At 45.0% G+C, this 9,128-nt stretch overlaps 1 long non-coding RNA gene across 1 annotated transcript in view; it reads left to right on the top strand.

Moving 5' to 3' along the window:
- LOC138646029 (uncharacterized) overlaps nt 1-8,164 on the top strand; it is a 31,341-nt gene extending 23,177 nt beyond the window's left edge. Inside the window, exon 4 of the long non-coding RNA XR_011314818.1 lies at nt 7,235-8,164. This is a non-coding gene — a long non-coding RNA (uncharacterized lncRNA). The remainder of the gene's footprint in view (nt 1-7,234) is intronic.
- Nucleotides 8,165-9,128: the final 964 nt, after the last annotated feature.

The following is a 9,128-nucleotide window of genomic DNA, read 5'->3' as shown; positions in this document are numbered from 1 at the left end:
ACCATGCTTTACAGTAGGTATGGTGTTTGATGGATGCAACTCAGTATTCTTTTTCCTCCAAACACGACAAGTTGTGTTTCTACCAAACAGTTCCAGTTTGGTTTCATCAGACCATAGGACATTCTCCCAAAACTCCTCTGGATCATCCAAATGTTCTCTAGCAAACTTCAGACGGGCCCGGACATGTACTGGCTTAAGCAGTGGGACACGTCTGGCACTGCAGGATCTGAGTCCATGGTGGCGTAGTGTGTTACTTATGGTAGGCCTTGTTACATTGGTCGCAGCTCTCTGCAGTTCATTCACTAGGTCCCCCCGCGTGGTTCTGGGATTTTTGCTCACCGTTCTTGTGATCATTCTGACCCCACGGGGTGGGATTTTGCGTGGAGCCCCAGATCGAGGGAGATTATCAGTGGTCTTGTATGTCTTCCATTTTCTAATTATTGCTCCCACTGTTGATTTCTTCACTCCAAGCTGGTTGGCTATTGCAGATTCAGTCTTCCCAGCCTGGTGCAGGGCTACAATTTTGTTTCTGGTGTCCTTTGACAGCTCTTTGGTCTTCACCATAGTGGAGTTTGGAGTCAGACTGTTTGAGGGTGTGCACAGGTGTCTTTTTATACTGATAACAAGTTTAAACAGGTGCCTTTACTACAGGTAATGAGTGGAGGAAAGAGGAGACTCTTAAAGAAGAAGTTACAGGTCTGTGAGAGCCAGAAATCTTGATTGTTTGTTTCTGACCAAATACTTATTTTCCACCATAATATGCAAATAAAATGTTAAAAAAACAGACAATGTGATTTTCTGGATTTTTTTTTCTCAGTTTGTCTCCCATAGTTGAGGTCTACCTATGATGTAAATTACAGACGCCTCTCATCTTTTTAAGTGGTGGAACTTGCACTATTGCTGACTGACTAAATACTTTTTTGCCCCACTGTATGTATATATATATATATATATATATATATATATATATATATATATATATATATTTATTATGGGAGTTTGTGTGTGTGCGTGTAATAAATATATATTGTGTGTATGTATGTGTGCATATGTGTGTATGTATGGGTCTATTTATGTATGTATGGGTGTATCTATTTGTGTGTGTATGTGTATGTATACAGTGGGGGAAATAAGTGTTTGATCCCCTGTTGATTTTGTGAGTTTGCCCACTGACAAGACATAAACAGTCTATAATTTTAAGGGTAGGTTAATTTTAAAGGGACACTGTCACCTGAATTTGGAGGGAACAATCTTTAGCCATAGGGGCGGGGTTTTCGGGTGTTTGATTCACCCTTTCCTTACCCGCTGGCTGCATGCTGGCTGCAATATTGGATTGAAGTTCATTCTCTGTCCTCCGTAGTACATGCCTGCACAAGGGAAGATTGCCTTGCGCAGGCGTGTACTAAGGAGGACAGAGAATGAACTTCAATCCCATATTGCAGCCAGCATGCAGCCAGCGGGTAAGGAAAGGGTGAATCAAACACCCGAAAACCCCGCCCCTATGGCTAAAGATTGTTCCCTCCAAATTCAGGTGACAGTGTCCCTTCAACATTGAGAGATAGAATATCAAAAATAAAATACAGAAAATCACATTGTATGAATTATATAAATGTATTTGCATTTTGCAGTGAGAAATAAGTATTTGATCCGTCTGGCAAGCAAGACTTAATACTTGGTGGCAAATCCCTTGTTGGCAAGCCCAGCAGTCAGACTTTTTTTGTAGTTGATGATGAGGTTTACGCACATGTCAGGAGGAATTTTGCTCCACTCCTCTTTGCAGATCATCTCTAAATAATTAAGATTTTGAGGCTGTCGCTTGGCAACTCGGAGCTTCAACTCCATCCATAAGTTTTCTATGGGATTAAGGTCTGGAGACTGGCTAGGCCACCCCATGACCTTAATGTGCTTCTTTTTTTGAGGCCCTCCTTTGTTGCCTTGACTGTATGTTTTGGGTCATTGTCTTGCTGGAAGACCCAGCCATGACCCATTTTTATTGTCCTGGCGGAGAGAAGGTGGTTGTCACTCAGGATTTTATGGTACATGGCTCAATCCATTCTCCTACTGATGCGGTGAAGTAGTCCTGTGCCCTTAGCAGAGAAATACTCCCAAAACATAATGTTTCCACCTCCATGCTTGACAGTGGGGACGGTGTTCTTTGGGTCATAGGCAGCATTTCTCTTCGTCCAAACACGACGAGTTGAGTTAATGCCAAAGACCTCAATTTTTGTCTCATCTGTCCACAGCACCTTCTCCCAATCACTCACAGAATCATCTAGGTGTTCAGTGGCAAACTTCAGACGGGCCTGTACATGTGCCTTCTGGAGCAGTCGGAACTTGTGGGCACTGCAGGATTTTAAACCTTTACGGCGTAATGTGTTACCAACGATTTTCTTGGTGACTGTGGTCCCAGCTGCCTTGACATCATTAACAAGTTCCCCCGTGTAATTTTAGGATGATCTCTCCTCTTCCTCATGATCAAGGATACTCCACGAGGTGAGATTCTGCATGGTGCCCCAGATCGATGTCAATTGACATTCATTTTGTATTTCTTCCATTTTCTTACTATTACAGCCCATTCCAGCTTTGTGTAGGTCTATGATCTTGTCCCTGACATCCTCATAAACTCTTTAGTCTTGCCCATGTTCAGAGGCGTAGCTAGAGCTTTTGCCGTCCGGGGCTGTTCTCGAGTTTGGCGCCCCCCCCTCCCCAGGCTCAATACACACAAAGGTTACCAAAATTGGTTTTCCTGTTTTGTAGAACTTAAACTGGGCCTAATGGTGTCACCTCCACATGCCAAACCTGTGACTTAATACCACCACACCATGACCAGACCACATAGTGACCAAATAATACTACATACAAGGGACAAATACCACAACACCATTTCCAGACCACATATTACCACAACATAGTGACTGAATACTACAATACTGATCAGTAATAAAAAAACAACACAATACTATCACCATAAGTGCCAGTATTCACAGGAGATCTGTACTTAGTATGCAGTGTCTGTGTAGAGGTAATACAGAGATCACTGGTGGTATTATACACAGGAACTCTGTATATAATGTATAGATAATACAGTGATCACTGGTGACATTGTACACAGGACCGCTGTATATAGTATACAGTGTATAGTGTCAGTGTATAGGTAACACTGACTCACCAGTGACGTCTCTAGGTGAAGTCCTTCATCTTTCATCCAGCACAGACCGCCATCATTCCTTCCAGCCAGGACTCGTTTCTGCAGGAAATAACAGTTATCTCGAGCTCCGCTTGCAGAACACATTACTTAATTTTTCACAACTTCTACATTACACCACATGAAGAAAAAAAGGTGATATAGTGTCACTCTGCACAGTAACAGGACCGCCCCCCCATTTAAAACAGTATACTCAAAAAATAAAATAAATACATCACTGCAGTAATAATATCCCTTAATTAGCCCCTATGGTAATAATATTCCCCACCCTGGCCCCGTTTATCTCATTCCTGGCTCCAGCCATATGTTCTCCCATCCTGCACTCATGAGTATCCATTCTACCCCATATGATCTCCCCATCCTGCCCCACCAGCCTCCATCGTATCCGTACTGCCCCATGATCCAATCCTGCCCCATGATCCAATCCTGCCCCGTGTCTCCAATCATGCCCCGTATCTACATTCTGCCCATGCCTCAAGTCCTGCCCCCAGTGTGTCCAGCAATCTGCCCCAGTGTGTCCAGCATATTACCCCCATGTTGTCCAGCATTGCCCCAGTGTGTCCAGCAATCTGCCCCAGTGTCCAGCATTGCCCCAGTGTGTCCAGAAATCTGCCCCAGGGTCTCCAGCATTGCCCCAGTGTGCACAGCAATCTGCCCCAGCGTGCACAGCAATCTGCCCCAGCGTGCACAGCAATCTGCCCCAGCGTGCACAGCAATCTGCCCCAGCGTGCACAGCAATCTGCCCCAGCGTGCACAGCAATCTGTCACAGCGTGCACAGCAATCTGCCACAGTGTGCACAGCAATCTGCCACAGTGTGCACAGCAATCTGCCACAGTGTGCACAGCAATCTGCCACAGTGTGCACAGCAATCTGCCACAGTGTGCACAGCAATCTGCCACAGTGTGCACAGCAATCTGCCACAGTGTGCACAGCAATCTGCCACAGTGTGCACAGCAATCTGCCACAGTGTCCAGCATTGCCCCAGCGTGTCCAGCAATCTGCCCCAGTGTCCAGCATTGCCCCAGTGTCCAGAAATCTGCCCCAGGGTCTCCAGCATTGTCCCAGTATATCCAGAAATCTGCCCCAGTGTGTCCAGAAATCTGCCCCAGGGTCTCCAGCATTGCCTCAATGTGTCCAGAAATCTGCCCCAGGGTCTCCAGTATTGCCCCAGTGTGTCCAGCATTGCTCCCAGTGTGTCCAGCAATCTGCCCCAGTGTCCAGCATTGCCCCAGTGTGTCCAGCAATCTGCCCCAGTGCCCAGCATTGCCCCAGTGTGTCCAGAAATCTGCCCCAGTGTGTCCAGCATTGCCCCCAGTGTGTCCAGCATTGCCCCCAGTGTGCACAGCAATCTGCCCCAGTGTGCACAGCAATCTGCCCCAGTGTGCACAGCAATCTGCCCCAGCGTGCACAGCAATCTGCCCCAGCGTGTCCAGCAATCTGCCCCAGTGTCCAGCATTGCCCCAGTGTCCAGAAATCTGCCCCAGGGTCTCCAGCATTGCCTCAATGTGTCCAGAAATCTACCCCAGGGTCTCCTGTATTGCCCCAGTGTGTCCAGCATTCTGCCCCATGGTCTCCAGTATTGCCCCAGTGTGTCCAGCATTCTGCCCCATGGTCTCCAGTATTGCCCCGGTGTGTCCAGCATTCTGCCCCATGGTCTCCAGTATTGCCCCGGTGTGTCCAGCAATCTGCCCCATGGTCTCCAGTATTGCCCCGGTGTGTCCAGCAATCTGCCCCATGGTCTCCAGTATTGCCCCAGTGTGTCCAGCATTGCCCCCAGAGTCAGACATAAAGAAAAAAAAAAGTAAAATCCTCACCTCTCCCGTTCCTAGCGCAGGTCTGGTGCAGCCAGTCAGCGTCTCTCCGGCTCTGCGACGCTCAGGACAGAGAGGCAGAGCGGCGCGCACAGTGATGACGTCATCGCGCCCTCTGCTCTGAGACGTCGCAGAGTCAGAGGGCGCTGAAGACGCTGCAGCTGCCGCAGGAACCAGGAGAGGTGAGTATTAGAGCGGGGGCCGGGCGTGGGGGGAGCCTGGTCTTGGCGGCGGATGGCGCCACCCGAAGATTTAAAGGGCCCACGTCTTTTTTTTTTTTTTTTTTTCCTTCCTCCTCCTGCAGCGCCGGCTGCCCCCCGCATTGTGCCGCCCGGGGCGGCCCGCACCCTCCTTCCTACGCCACTGCCCATGTTGTAAAGGTTAGAGTCTGACTGATTAATTGAGTCAGTGGACAGGAGTCTTGTATAAAGGTACAGTAACTATGTAAGGCAGCTGTCTCTAATGCAGGTAACGAGTTGATTAGGAGCCTCTAACTGGTCTGCAGGAGCAAGAACTCTTAATGGTTGGTAGGATCAAATACTTATTTCTCCCTGCAAAATGCAAATACATTTATATAATTTATACAATGTGATTTTCTGGATTTTATTTTTGATATTCTGTCTCTCAGTGTTAACGTTGACCTGCCCTTAAAACTATAGACTTTTCATATCTTTATCAGTGGGAAAACTTACAAAATCAGCAAGGGATCACATACTTATTTCCCCCACTGTATATACAGCTCTGGCAAAAATTAAGAGACCACTGCCAAATGTTCAGAATTATTTACAAACAACAATACTAATGTTTTAACTCAGGAAGAGTTCGGAAATCAATATTTTGTGGAATAACCATGATTTTTCATCACAGCTTTCATGCGTCTCGGCATGCTTTCCACCAGTCTTTCTCACTGCTTCTGGCGCAAAAATGTAAGCAGTTCTTCTTTATTTGATGGCTTGTGACTATCCATCATCCTCTTGCTTACATTCCAGAGGTTTTCAATGGGGTTTAGGTCTGGAGATTGGGCGGCCCATGACAGGATTTTGATGTGGTGGTCTCTTAATTTTTGCCAGAGCTGTATATACAGTACAGAGCAAAAGTTTGGACACACCTTCTCATTTAAAGATTTTTCTGTATTTTCATGACTATGGAAATTGTACATTCACACTGAAGGCATCAAAACTATGAATTAACACATGTGGAATTATATACTTAACAAAAACGTGTGAAACAACTGAAAATATGTCTTATATTCTAGGTTCTTCAAAGTAGCCACCTTTTGCTTTGATGACTGCTTTGCACACTCTTGGCATTCTCTTGATGAGCTTCAAGAAAATACAGAAAAATCTTTAAATGAGAAGGTGTGTCCAAACTTTTGGTCTGTACTGTATGTATGGATGTATCTATGTATATGTGTATGTATGAGTGTATCTACACTACCATTCGAAAGTTTAGGGTCACTTCGAAATTTCCTTATTCTTGAAAGAAAAGCAGTTTTTTCCAATGAAGCTTACATTAAATGATTCAGGAATACACTCTATGCATTGTTTATGTGGTAAATGACTATTCTAGCTGCAAACGTATGGTTTGTAATGCAATATCTTCATAGATGTATAGAGGCCCATTTCCAACAACCATCACTCCACTGTTCTTATGGTACTTTGTGTTTGCTAACTGTGTAAGAAGGCTAATGGATGGTTAGAATATCCTTGAAGACCCTTGTGCAAGTATGTTAGCACCGCTGAAAACAGTTTGGCTGATTAGAGAGCCTATAAACCTGACCTTCATTTTAGCTAGTTGAGAATCTGGAGCATTACATTTGTTGGTTCCAATAACTCTCAAACTGGCCCGAAAAAAAGAACTTTCATGTGAAACTTGACTGTCTATTCTTGTTCTTAGGCTACGTTCACATTGGCGTTCCGCCAATGTGCGTCGCTGTTGCGCCGGTGACGCAGCGGCGACACGCCCCTATGTTTAACATAGGGGACGCGTGCGTCGTTTTGGTGGCGTTTTTCGCCACGTGCGTCGTTTCCGACGCTAGCGTCGGACGCAAGAAAACGCTACATGTAGCATTTTCTGTGCGTCCGATTTTCGTCGAAAAACGACGCACGCGTCGCAAAACGCGCGCGTTTTTGCGCGCGTTTGCGCGCGTTTTAGCGTGCGTCGCGCGTTGCGTCGCCGACGCACGGCGGCGCAACGCTAATGTGAACGTAGCCTTAGAAATGAAGGCTACTCCATGCGAGAAATTGCCAAGAAACAGATGATTTCCTACAACGGTGTGTACTACTCCCTTCAGTGGAGAGCATAAACAGGCTCTAACCAGAGTAGAAAGAGAAGTGGGAGGCCCCGCTGCACAACTGAGCAACAAGACAAGTACATTAGAGTCTGTAGTTTGACAAATCGATGCCTCACAGGTCCTCAACTGGAATCCAAGTTTGAGGTGTTTGGATCAAATAGAAGAACATTTCTGAGATGCAGAACAACTGAAAAGATGCTGGAAGAGTGCCTGACACGCCATCTGTCAAGCATGGTGGAAGTAATGTGATGGTTTGGGTTTGCTTTGGTGCTGGTAAAGTGGGAGATTTGTACAAGGTAAAAGGGATTTTGAATAAGGAAGGCTATCACTCCATTTTACAACGCCATGCCATACCCTGTGGACAGCGCTTGATTGGAGTCAATTTCATCCTACAACAGGACAATGACCCAAAGCACAACTCCAAATTATGCAAGAACTATTTAGGGAAGAAGCAGGCAGCTGGTATTCTATCTGTAATGGAGTGGCCAACGCAGTCACCAGATCTCAACCCCATTGAGCTGTTGTGGGAGCAGCTTGACTGTATGGGGCGCAAAAAGTGCCCATCAAGCCAAACCAACTTCTGAGAGGGGCTTCTGGAAGCATGGGGGGAAATTCCTCCAGATTACCTCAGCAAATTGACTGCAGCAATTACAGCATTGCAGACCTTTGGCATTCTAGCAAAGAGAGCATTCTTTGACGAAAGCAAACTTTGAAGGAGAAAATTATTTCAAATAAAAATATTTTTTCGAACCTTGTCAATGTCTGGACTAGATGTTCAAATCATTTGGCAACTCATTTGATTAATAAAAGTATGAGTTTTCATGGAAAACACAAAATTGTCTGGGTGACCCTAAACTTTGGAACCGTAGTGTATGTGTGTCTGTATGCGTGTGTATATGTGTGTATGTATGGGTGTATCTGACATGTCATGATTAAGGGAGCTTAGTCTCCAGAAACGCGTTGAGATTCTTACCCATATGGTTTGTGCTGAAGTTTGTATCCTCCATGTTTAAGTTTGTGAATAAAGAAAACTTTTTTTCACGGATTCGGTGAAGCTGGACATTTTCTTCTATTGGATTCTACACGCCTGGACACAGCGGGTCCGTGCTCCCAAAATTTGGCTTATGCATCACGGGTGAGCTGGTTTATATTCCTTATAACCAGCTACACCCTCGCCTACTGTATCCTCACCCATCCCTTGTAGATTGTGAGCCCTCGCGGGCAGGGTCCTCTCTCCTCCTGTACCATTCGTGACTTGTATTGTTTAAGATTATTGTACTTGTTTATTATGTATACCCCTCCTCACATGTAAAGCGCCATGGAATAAATGGCGCTATAACAATAAATAATAATAATAATGTATGGGTAAATCTATGTATGTGTGTATTTAAGTGTGTGTGCGTGTGTATGTATGGGTCTATATATGCATGTGTGAATGTATGGCTGCATCTATGCATGTGTGTATGTATGAGTGTATCTGTGTGTATCTATGTGTGTGTATGCGTGTGTATGCATGTGTATGTATGGGTGCATCTATGTATAAGTGTATATATGTATGGATGTATCTATGTGTTTGTGTATATGTATATATATATATATATATATATATATATATATATATATATAGGTGCATGTATGGATGTATCTATGTATGGGTGTGTGTATGCGTGTATCTATGTATGTGTGTATGTATATGAGAATATATAGGTGCATGTATGGATGTATCTATGTATGGATGTATCTGTGTGTATGGGTGTATCTATGTATGTGTAGGTGTATCTATGTCTGTATTTGTGTATCTATGTGTGTGTATATGTG

The sequence above is a fragment of the Ranitomeya imitator genome, chromosome 7 (assembly GCF_032444005.1).
Source record: "Ranitomeya imitator isolate aRanImi1 chromosome 7, aRanImi1.pri, whole genome shotgun sequence".
In the NCBI taxonomy this organism is placed as follows: domain Eukaryota; kingdom Metazoa; phylum Chordata; class Amphibia; order Anura; family Dendrobatidae; genus Ranitomeya; species Ranitomeya imitator.
This window is presented reverse-complemented; position numbering and strand designations above follow the sequence as displayed.